The sequence below is a fragment of the Petaurus breviceps genome, unplaced genomic scaffold (assembly GCF_028583685.1).
Source record: "Petaurus breviceps papuanus isolate PSGF00001 unplaced genomic scaffold, PetGlider_PUasm1.0 305, whole genome shotgun sequence".
Taxonomy (NCBI): domain Eukaryota; kingdom Metazoa; phylum Chordata; class Mammalia; order Diprotodontia; family Petauridae; genus Petaurus; species Petaurus breviceps.
In genome coordinates this window covers 260,233-272,816 of record NW_027186060.1, presented here as the reverse complement: position 1 = coordinate 272,816, position 12,584 = coordinate 260,233, and the positions used below count along the sequence as shown (strand labels likewise).

Genomic DNA, 12,584 nt, shown 5'->3' with positions numbered 1-12,584 from the left:
CCCTTCATTAATTCATCCTCTGTCTGCAGAACAGACCTAGAACCCCTGAAAACATTAGCAAAACCCTCTCCCAGGATTTCTGTAAACATACAACAAGAAAATCCTTCTTCAGGGCTTCTGAACCAACAGAAAGGTTCCCAGACCCCTGCAACAACAGCACTGTCCTTCACCAGTGGACAGTATTCACTCTCTGTCTGCAGGACAGTCTCAGGGCTTCTTAGCGAACAGCCAGGTTCCAGGACTTCTTCAACAAAAGGACTGTCTTTCACCAGTGGACAAATCTGGCAAGACAACATCAAAACAGACAGACAAAGTACCAGCAAAACAGCCATGTCTCCTCAGTCCTTGGCAGCTCAGGGGGCAGGTCTCAAAAGTCCAGGGCAATTCAAAGCGGCCACCAGCAATTCTCTTAGTCTCTCTCTCTCCACGAGGTGCTGCTTCCAAAAAGATCTTCCGCCTCTCTCTAGTGTCTCTCCAAATCTACATCACCAGCTCCTCCCAGTTCAGGACTTTCTTTTCACATCAACAAGCCCATCCCACAGGTGGGATTAACAAACTCTGGGTTTTAACACAATCAATTTGAAAACCAAGCCAATACAGGGGAATCTTTAATTGCCATTACTATCACAGTTGGTCATTTTAGGTCAAAGCCCTTGTAAAATGTTGAATAAAGTGGCCTATCAAACCTTCTCATACCTGTTGAGAGGTGAGATGTTCAAACTACATTTTTTTACCTCAACAGGTTCCTTTTTTAATGTGTCTCTTTACTGAAATGTACCTCCACTCTCCACAAGATTTTGAGTTACAAATTTTCTCCTCAATTTTCCCTACCATCACCCCAAAACAGCAATAACACTGAATATCCCCTCCCCCAATCTGCTCTCTCCCATATCTTCCCCCACTCCCCCTTAGACTTTCAGTAGAGCACGGTGGATCTCTGTGCCCCAGTGCCTGTATATCTCATTTCCCAGTTACATGCAAAATAATAATAATAATATGTATATATATTTTTTAAACTTTTGATTTTAAAACTTTGGATTCCAGATTCTTTCCCCTCCTCCCTTGTGACCCACCCTTACTGGGAAGATAGGCAATTCAAAATAGGTTGTAGATGTGTAGCTACACAAAACATTTCCATAGAGGATGTATTTTGAAAGACTGACTATATTTCCCTCCATCCTATCCCACCCCCCACTTGTTCTATTCTCTACTTTCATCCTGTCCCTTTTCAAAAGTGGGTGCTTCCAACTTCCCTACCTCCCAGCCTGCCCTCCCTTCCATTATCCCCCTTCTCTTCCCCTTCTCCTGTACTCTCCTGTTGTAATGGGAATGTAAATTTGGAATATCTTCCCTGCCCCTAGGCTAAAGTGCACCTGAAGCCTGGGGTGGGAGGCTTGTTTTTCAGTAGATACTTTTTGATAGGCCAGTGAGTCAATAAGGTTGTTACATTCTCTGAGCCAGGAGAAGGTTATATAAGCCCTGATGTGTAGCTTTGTTTTGGGGCTCACTTTGAGAAGTGATTTGATATGGATTCTGGGAAGATTTGAACTTGAATCCTCCTGGTTTCAGGGCTGGTGCTCTATTCACTGTGCCACCTAGCTGCCCCATTATTCTCTGTTTTCTTCCTGTTGAGTCTTTTCTCTTACTATTTTCACCTCAGATGGTAAATATACATTTACAATTTTTCAGTTATCCTTCCCCCCCCCCCGCAATACTCTAATTTTATTAAAATGTCAGCCAATTAAGGTAGAGTAAGCATTCATTCATCCCTTCAGGTAATTTCCTCTCAGTCAAATTATTTACATATGTTATCCTTGAGTCATCATACTTTTAAATAAGATAAATTGATTCTTGGTGAAAGACTAATGAGGTTGGCTTTTTCAAGTGAGAAGGCAAGAGAATAGCTCTAAAACGTTTGAGCAACTAAGAACCTTGGGAAAGGGTTAAAAAGGCAGGGTTAACCAGCTCCTTATTCTTCCTTTCAGAGAGCAGAGAATTTACTGGAGATAAACCTCTTGAATGTAATGAGTATGCGAAGGCCTTCTGGAGGAAGGAGCATCTTCTTGTGCATCAAAGAACGTATACTATAGAGAAACCTTGCAAATGTTGTGAATGTGGCAAGCCCTTCAGGGATAACTCAGAACTTAGAGTGCATCACCGAATTCATACTAGAGAGAAACCTAATGAATGCAGTGAATGTGGGAAGGCCTTTAGGGATAAGACAAAACTTAGAGTCCATCAGAGAATTCATCCTGAGAGAAACCTTATGAATGTAGTGAATGTGGGAAGGCCTTCAGGGATAAGATACCTCTTAAAGTCCATAAGAGAATTCATCCTGAAGAGAATCTATGATTCTCTGTGATTCACTAGTATGCTCAAGAGTAACTCAACTTAAGATTTCATCAGAAAATTCATACTGGAAACATTCTTCTTGCATGTAAGGAGTGTGGGAAGGCTTTTCTCGTCAAATGTGAACTTATTTGACATCGCAGAATTCATACTGCTGATAAACCTTATGGTTGTATTCAATGTGAAAAGACCTTCAGGGGTGGCCAGGTGGCACACAGTGAGTAAGAGCACTGGCCCCAGAGTCGGGAGACCTGGGATCAGTTGCGGCCTCAGATACTCGGCACCCACACACAAAAAAAAAACTGGCCGTGTAACCTTGAGCAAGTTACTTATCCCCAATTGCTTTAAAAAAAAAAAGACCTTCAGAAAGTAAGATCTTACTGTGCATCAGAGAATTCATACTTGAGAGAAATCTTATGAGTGTTGGAAATATTGTGTAATGAACAACTTTCATAGACTTAACTCTTCTCAGCAATGCAGTGATCTAATACAATTCAAAAAGACTCATGGTAGAAAATGCTATCCTCGTACAGAGCAAGAACAATGGAGTTTGAAAGCAGACCAAGGTCTATTATTTTCACAGGTTTTATAAGAAATTTCTTTCTCGTGGTTTTCCTTTTCTGTTCTGATTCTTCTTTCACAACATGACTAATGGGGAAGTATGTTTAATATGATTGTACATGTATAGCCTATATCACATTGCTTGCCATCCTTGGGGATGGGGGGAGAAAAAAATGAAACTCAAAATCTTAAAAAAGTGAATGTTGAAAAATATGTTCACATTTAATTGAAAAAATATTATACTATCAAGTGAAGAAAAAAAGGCTGTTATAGTATCTTTTTCTGGACAATCCCAAAACTAGATTAGACTCAACATTTTTCAATTTAGCTTTCTGGTTTGGGGATTCAATTTTTCTGGGGTCTGAATGAATGTTTTGCTTCTGTTTTCTACATGGAGAGTTTGTTATATATTGTGATTCCCAACACTACATGTACATAGTCACAGTCAGTGCTATAAATATTGTGTTGGCACTGTATTTACCAGGGAGGGTTGGATCACAAAATGTCAGACCTTTATTTGGATGCAGAAGGGCTTTAGAAGAAGAAATGGATATCCCAAGATGGGAGGACTTATCTTATTCCTCCCTAGCAAGGGAATGGGCTACAAGCACAGAACTCTGTGAAAAATGTGAATGGAAAGGGAGAACCTAGAGATTTAAAAAAGATGTTTGCAAGGAATGCCAATAAAAGCAGGGAAAAGGACAGGAAGGAGTGTGTAGAAGAGGCTGGATTTTACTGACAGGTTCCTGTAATATATGCAAAAGCAGAGACGCACTGCTGGAAGAGAAAACTCACATGGAAAGGGAGTTTCTTTTGGGATGTCCTTCAGAAGTACAAGCTAGAGGATCTCAGAAGGTAGAAGAGAAGGCTTCTGTGTGCTTAGCTCAAAAAGAAGTAAAAAATTAGCAAAAGGAAGGCACATGCAACTCTGGCTCAGGTTGAGCCTATTTGCACCAGGGACTCCTGCCAGAAGAATGTGTGGGAGAAAAATGAAACAGTTAGATAAGGAGGCTTTTATGAGAGTAGAAGTTCACCCCATGGGAAGAAGAAAGTAAGAGAACCAGGAGGGCCAAATAGAGTTCAGGGAGTTAATTGAGGATTTCACTCAGCAGGAGGTTAGTGATACATTGAATCAATTTCCCCAAAAAATGGGAGAATTGTTAGTGTCTTGGATGGTGAGAATCAGTGATGAAGGGGCCAAAGGAGTATAGATAGCATGGGTAGACAGGGTTGATAGCATGGATTGTTTGAAATGTATAGGTATTAGTCAGAAGCCTTTTGTACATAAAACTTTTAGGGATCATCATAGGCTAGGAGGTAACAATATAACCAATCTATTAGCTTTAGCAGTAGATGGATACATCAAAATGTATCTGACTGATTCTGTGTGGCCTAGTGGAGAGAGACTCTGGTATTTGCTTAGGGACTGTATGAGAAATTTAATTGAGGAGGTGATGAAGACTGCTATTATGATGGGAGACCCCAGGGCTATCACGATACCCCCTTAGCAGTTTCTTATAGAAATATTACAGTGAAGATGGCTCCTCCTGCTTATAAGCACCTAAATCTGACAAACTGGGCACCCTATTTAGGAGGTGCTCAATAAGATTTCACAGTTGAGTGACTTGGGGGAATGGGGAAAGGATAAATTTCCTCAAGAGAGAAGAGCAAATAATCAGCAGGTTCCAATCTGAGTAGATTGACAAGAAAAGAATTTACTGCTCCACTAGAGCCGGGGCAGATTTTTGAAGAATAAATGGTATTCCAACTAATGAACTGTATAAAATGTACTGGGAAAAGGGGCTTAACATTAGATAAAATAGTAAAGTAAGAACCGACCCTACAGATCCTTTTGAATCATTATATCCAGGTTCATCACCCCTTCAGGGAGAATAGGAAATTTATCAAGCCCCAACTCAGATAAAAAAAAAATACATATATGGGATTACAGACCCCATATCAATTTGATCATATTTTAGAAAAATGAATCAAATACTGTAACTAGGGCATTAATAGATACTGTGTTACAGTCCTCCCTTATATGGGAACTGTGACAAATTCAAACATGAAACTCCTATTACCATCACAGTCCTGGGAGGGGCTGAAATATCAGCCAGACTAGTCAAACTAATAATGAAAATTGGACAATCACCTAAGGAAGACTATATCCTGGTAATTGTACCAATTCCTGAATATATTGGAATAGATATATTGAGAGGTATGACTCTAAATTTACCTAAAGGAAGATATGAATTTGCAGGAAGGAAGATCAAAATTAATACAGTTTTAGAGTGTAAAGAAAACATGTATACAATTGCTTTACCTGAACCTTCTGAAATAATTACTTTGAAGCAGTATTGTGTGCCAGGTGGGCAAGATGAAATTACCAGTACTATAAAGGATTATGTTGAGACAGGAATGCTAGTATCTACAAGCACTTGATGGAATAATCTTGTCTGGGCAGTATAAAAATCAGATGTAATGTGGAGAATGACATTGGATTATACACAACTGTATAAAGTGACCACTATGTCATACGCTGCTATTCCAGATAATGTCTCCTTAATAGAAAGGATTCTGAAATGTGATGGGACATGATACACAGTTACTGTTTTAGCCAATGCTCTCTTAACTATCCTAATAGACTCTAAACGTGGGACCAATTTGCTTTCACTTGGCAGGGCAGACAAAATACTTTTGCCCCCTTCCACAAGGATATCTGCATAACCCCACTATTAGTCATAGGATTGTTGCTGAACATTTCGATGACTTATAACTGCCTGGTGTATAGCTTACCTACTACATAGATAATATGATACAGGGAAAAAATGTATAAGAAGTGGAGAAGAGTTTGATGCTTTTAATTGAGCATATAAAAAGCAAAGGTGCGAAATTAACTCTGCAAAGATTCAAGGGCTAACTCAGACTGTAAAATTTTGGGGTATACAATGGAATAAGGGTCTGTGAGAGATTCTCCCACAAACCTGACAAAGGATTCAGGATTTTCCTCTCCCTACAAATAAGAAAGAGGTACAAAAGTTTATATGATTATTTGGATACTGGAGGCACCACATTCTGCATCTGGGACAGATTTTGAAACACTTATATAATGTTACTCGGAAGAAATATGAATTTGATCGGGGACATCAGTAAAGTTTTTGAAGAAGCCAAGGCTACTCTACAATTGGCTCTAGATTTATGACCGAAGAAAAATGACCCAGTAGAATTATAAGTGACTGTATAGGATGAATATGCAAACTGAAGTTTATGGCAAAAACAACAAAGCCAAAATGCACCCTCATGATTTTGGTCTATGAAACTCCCTTCATCTGCAGTTTAATATGCCCTCTTTTTTTTTCTTTCTAATGTATCCGTTTCGAAAATCAGTTGTTAGGTGCATATTGGGTTTTGGTAAAGACTGAACAACTGACTCTGGGCCAAGAAATGATATTAAACCCTGGAATCTGATTATGACTTGGGTAATGAGTAACCCAGCTTCTCACAGAATTGGACATGCAAAAGGGGCTACTATAATTAAATGGAAGTGGTATATTTGAAATAGATCTAAAACAGGCCAAAGTGGAGTTTCTGTTCTACGTGAATCTATAGCTAACATCGATACTGAAGGAAATGATACACCCCTGAACCAAAGCAACAATTCATACAGTCCTTGTTAAAAGGGAATGAGGGATATGATGGATTAACTGAAGAACAAAAAAGACATGCATCATTTGCTGATGGGACAACAAAATATTTTAGCCACAAAAGTTACTGGAAAATGGTAGCCTATAACTCATGTACTAGGCAGATTTTAGAAAGTACTGGAAGTAGTCAGTATGCTGAACCTACCACAGTACATCAAGCCATCATGAGGAATTTTTCAGTGCAGGTGTATATCACGCACTGTACTGGGATACAAATAAATAAATGAAAAAATCCCTTGTGGGTGGGAAGTGAAAGAAGAAATGACTGAGGAAACAAAGGCTCAGCCTTTGGGGTATATCCATTTTATATTAAGCATTGTGTGACAGTTGCACAACAAATTGGGACCAGGCCGCTTCCTCAATGGAGGGCTGGACTCAGAAGATAGCAGGATATGTACTTTTATACGTTAAAAATAATCAAAGACCAATTAATTAAAAGCAAGTAATACAATATTGGCTCCTCTGATTTCTAATTGGAGGAAATTTTAGGGACTTTTCACGTTAATGGTTGGGTTAATAGGTTCAGTTTCCTGAGTTCAGTAAAAGAGGTGTCCCACTCTCCCCACAGATCTGTATACAATCAAAGGAACATAGCAAAATTAATTGTTCACTATGGGGCCAGTTTTCAGAGAAGATATACTTGAGATTGTGAGGGATAAATTGCAATGAACATTCCCCATTCTGAAAAATCAAATCTAGAGTGGCTTCAGCATCCACTAGGCCTAAGTTTAGAAGTCACCTGACCTTACAGGAATCTGGGACTTAGAGCACTGGAGACAGTGCCACCTCAGCACAAGATATGCCAAATAAGGACAAAACTGCTTCCTGGCCTTGTATTGCACACCCATGTTTCTGTGTCCTTTGTCTCCAAGATAGATTCCCATGCTTAGGTTGTGGGCCAGCCTCCCCACCAATGAGAGTGAAGTCCAGTTGGGGGTTGGGGTTCTACATTAGAAGGTTACATAACCGTGGACTTGCTTCTACATGCTGCTTTCTCCCTGGCAGATGCCATTTGAGTGACAGGGGCAGAGTCCTTTCTCGTGAGGAAGAATAAAGACCTTTTCTGACCTCAGACTCCAAACTCTTGCATCTCATACAAGATGTACAATTGTGGAAACTCCTTACATCAGTCTCTTTGGATCTGATTGGATTTCAAGTCAGCATAACCTAGGTCCTTTCTTAAGGGTTTTTAAAAAGCAGGTAGAGATGTTCTGGTTTCTCAGACACGCAGCTTAGGCTCAAGCAATGCAATAAGCTTATCTCCCAATTCCCACAACTGACTAATTTTTCTCACAAGACAGAAGCTGAGCTTGACCTTAATTTAACCAAAAAGGACTGAGCTACCTCTAGAATTGAGTCACAGAATGCAGTGAACGTGGTCTATAGTCAATTCCCTCAGTCTGCTGGCAAGTAGTTTACATGTGAACTTCATAACAGAGCTACACCTGGGTAAGCACAAATATTTTTGGTATTTCAGGAATCAGTCACATTCAAGGATGTGGCTATGGCATTCACCTGAGAGGAGTGGATACAATTGAACCCATCTCAGAAAAAGTTGTACAGGCATGTGATGCTGGAGAACTATGGGAACTTGGTATCTTTGGGGAAAAACAGCTACCCTTTTGGAGTCTTGATAGATGCTATGTTAACTTTCAAGATTTCAACAGTTATTCTTTGGCATACAAGAGTAAACTTCCTAATGCTTTTGTATCCAAGAAACAGATTACTTGTGCTACCTGTTTCCAGGAAGAAAGGTCTTTGCTAAGTATGCCTGGAAACTGATTTCTTGATTTGTTACCCTGAGAATGTATCTTCCCCTCTGTATTGCTTCAAATCCAAGATTTTCTTTGTAACCCAATATGGGTTTCATCATGTACAGGAAGAATAGAACTATTTCTTCCTAAGTCCTACTCAGTAATTCATGACACCATAATATAGAATGTCTTATAGTTGTCCTTTGTCCTATGATTGAGGTCTTCCTAGCAAGCCTACTTTTTCCCCAAAGGGGCCTTAAACTACTTTTGAATTCTTTTTTTTAATTTTAATTTTTTAAACATTTGTTTTTTATTTTATTATTTTAATTTACATCATTCATTTCCACAATATTTTAAGTGACAAATTTTCTCCCCATTTTTCCCCTACCCACCACCCCAAAACAGCAATCCCACTGAATATCCCCTCCCCCAATCTTCTCTCTCCTATTTCTTCCCCCATACCTCCTCCGAATTTCCAGTAGGGCATGGTGGATCTCTATGTCCCAGTGCCTATATATCTTATTTCCCAGTTACATGTAAAATAATAATAATAATAATATATTTTAAACATTTGATTTTAAAACTTTGAATTCCAGATTCCTTCCCTAGCTTGTCACCCATCCTTGCTGGGAAGACAAGCAATTCAACATAGGCTGTACATGTGTAGCCATGTAAAACATTTCCATAGTGGATATATTGTGAAAGACTGACTATATTTTCCTCCATCCCATCCCACCTCCCACTTGTTCTATTCTCTACTTTGATCCTGTCCCTTTTCAAAAGTGGGTGATTCCAACTTCCCTCCCGCCCTCAGCCTGCCCTCCCTTCCATCATGCTCACTCTCATCTCCTTCCTCCCTACTCTCTTGTAGGGTGAGATACCCTATTTAGTGTGTATGTGATTCCCTCCCTATGCCAAATTCATTGAGAATAGGGTTGACTCATTCCCTTTGCCTTCCTGTTCTTCCTCCCGATTGTAACATTTTTCCCTTGCAGCTTCCATAGGAGATAATTTACCCCATTCTGTGTCTCCCCATCTCCTCTCATTATATTCCTTTCTCACCTCTTAATTTAACCTTTTAAGTATCATCCCTTCCTATTCAACTGGTCCTGTACCCTCTGTCTATGTATACCTGTACATACATACACACACACATATATGTATACACATTCTCACATATGCATTCATTCACCCATATACCCTCCTATATAGACATATATATGTATGTATGTATATAGATACACAATTTCTATTCCCTTCAACTATTCTCACACTGAGAAAAGTTTCATAAGTTATAATGATCATTTTTCCATGTGTGAATGTAAGTAGTTCAATTCTGATAAGTTCTTTATGATTTCTTTTCCCTGATAACCTTTTCATGCTTCTCTTGCTTCTTGTAATTGAATGTCAAATTTTCTATTCAACCATGGTTTTTTCTTCAAGAATGCTTGAAAGTCCTCTGTTCCATTGAATGACCATTTTTCCCCTGAAACATGATACTCAGTTTTTCTGGGTAGGTGATTCTTAGTTTTAATCCCAGCTCCTTTGACCTCCGGAATATCATGTTCCAAGCCCTTCATTCCCTCAGTGTAGAAGCTGCCAGAACCTGTGTTATCCCTATTGTGTTTCCAAATATTCAAATTGTTTCTTCCTGGCTGCTTGTAATATTTTCTCCTTGATCTGGAAATTCTGAAACCTAGGTATAATGTTCTTAGGAGTTTTCTTTTGGGGATCTTTTTCAAGAGGTGATTGGTGGATTCATTTAACCTCTATTTTGCCCTCTGGTTCTAAAACATCAGGGCAATTTTCCTTGAGAATTTTTTGGAGGATGATTTCTAGGTTCTTTTTTTGATCATACCTTTCAGGTAGTCCAATAATTTTTAAATTATCTCTCATGTATCTATTTTACAGGTCAGTGTTTTTTCAATGAGATATTTCACATTGCCTTCTATTTTTTCATTTGTTTGGATCTATTTAATTGTATCTTCTCATAAAGTCACTAGCTTCCATTTGCTCCAGTCTAATTCTGAAGGAATGATTCTCTTCAGTGTGCTTTTGAGATTCTTTTTCCATCTGGCAAATTTGGCTTTTTAAGGCATTTTTCTCCTCATTGCCTTTTTTGAGCCTCTTTTGCCAATTGAGTTAGTCTATTTTTTAAGATGTTATTTCCTTCAGTCAGGTTGTTGACACTCATTTTATAATTTTTTTTGCATCATTCTCATTTCTCTTCCCAATTTTTCCTCCACTTCTCTTATTTGGTTTTCAAAATCCTTCTTAACCTCCTTTGTGGCCTATAAGCAGCTTATTCTTTTCTTGCAAGCTTCTGGTGCAGAAGTTCTGACTTTGTCTTCCTCCTGTTCCATAGTTTGATCCTTTTTGTCTCCAAAATGGGAGTCCAAAGTTGGATTAATGTGCTTGCCTTGCTTCCCTCATTTGCTCATGTTGCCACTCAATTACTTGACTTCTGAGCTTTTTACCATAGTAGAACTCTGCTACCAGAGGGGGAGGTTTGTCCCAATTTCTGGGGTTTTCTCAGCTGCTGGAGCCATTAGTTGGGTGCCTTCTCTGAAGCCTCCCCACACTCTGGCAAACTGGTCATGTACCCCAGGACCTCCACCATAGATTGTAATCCAGACCCCAGCAGGTTAAAGCAAGAGTGATTACCACTAAGACTGGTTGCTTGGTCCCCCTGCAATCTTCACGCCAGGAGCTCTGAAGCAGCCACGTGGCATTGGCTGCCTGGCCACAGTGCCTCAGCCTCTTCTTGCCCTAGGGGCAAAGGCTGACCACACTCCCGAATTCCCAGGTCCCAAAGTCCACACTACACTGACCTCTAATTTTGTCCTTAGCTATCTATGGGTAGATAATTCTGCAAACTGCCACAGCTGCTGATGATCTTAAGTCCCTCCAGAATTTAATGTGAAACTAAAACACACAAAAATTAAACTATCAAATTTAAAATGCTAATTAAATACCAAAACAGAAATTCTGAAATTAAGTTAGACATTAACAAAATTTAAAGTAAAAAAATGAATAAGCAGATAAAGCCATGAACATTTCAGGGGGAAAAAATCAAGTAAATAAGCTATCGGCTAATGTGATATAAAAGAGGAAAAGAGAAATTAAATCACCATCAACAAAAATGAAAAAAGAGAATTTATATTAAAGAAATAAAGTGGGGCAGCTAGGTGGCACAGTGAAGAGAGTCAGGCCCTGGAGTCAAGAGGACCTGAATTCAAATCTGGCCTCAGACACTTAACAATTAGTAGTCGTGTGACCTCGGGCCAATCACTTAAACCCAACTCCCCTGACTCCTCCCTCCAAAAAGAAAAAAACAAAAACAAAAAAAGTAAAGGATTTTATTAGAAATTAGTCAAGCATCTTGCAGAGGGTGGTAGGGAGGAAGAGGGAAAAAATTTAGAGCTTGAAATTTTATAGGATTAATTAATTAAAAGAAAAAGAAAAAAGTATTTTGCCCAACTATGTCAAATACATCAATCTACTGGAAATAAATGTGTATAAAAATATAAACTATGCAAATGAGCAGAATAATAAACAGAAAATGTGAACAACCCAGTCTTAGAAGAAGAAATTGAAATAGGAAGAAATGACGCCTAATCGGGTCAGGTGAGGATGAGAACTGCAGGACGAGATGTAATCAAATGTGAATCCTATCAAACATTCAAAATTAATTAGTTCCCAAACTACAAAAGTCGTTTTCAGAAATAGCAAAAGAAAATCTTAGGGAAATCTTTCTGTGACATAAATATGGACTCAACACATAGGAGCAGTCAAAAGAAAAACAAAATGTCAAATTAATATCCCTAATGAATGTTGATGCAAAAAATTTTAAATAAAATCTTAGCAAGAATGCCTTTAAAATAGTACAAAGATTATTTTTAAAAGCAGGATGGATTCATTCCATGACTGCTGTGTTAGTTTAATATTAAGAAAACAACTATGTTAATAAAAAATGAAAATAATATAGTATCATAGATGCAGAATATTTTTAATAAACACCAACTATTTCTATTAAAGCCTCTAGAAAATATATGAATAAATAAGACAAGAAATAGAAATAGAATGAATAAACAAAGGTAAAGAAGAAACCAAATGATCACTTTTTGCAGATGATGGGATGATGTATTTAAAAATCCTAGAGAGACAACTAAAATTAATTGAAATAATGATTACTTTTAGCAATATCACACATATA

At 38.4% G+C, this 12,584-nt stretch overlaps 1 long non-coding RNA gene across 1 annotated transcript in view; it reads left to right on the top strand.

The window, feature by feature from the left end:
• The window catches only part of LOC138167788 (uncharacterized), a 127,999-nt gene extending 119,780 nt beyond the window's left edge, over nt 1-8,219 (top strand). Inside the window, exon 3 of the long non-coding RNA XR_011169963.1 lies at nt 8,092-8,219. This is a non-coding gene — a long non-coding RNA (uncharacterized lncRNA). The remainder of the gene's footprint in view (nt 1-8,091) is intronic.
• The last annotated feature ends 4,365 nt before the right edge of the window (nt 8,220-12,584 follow it).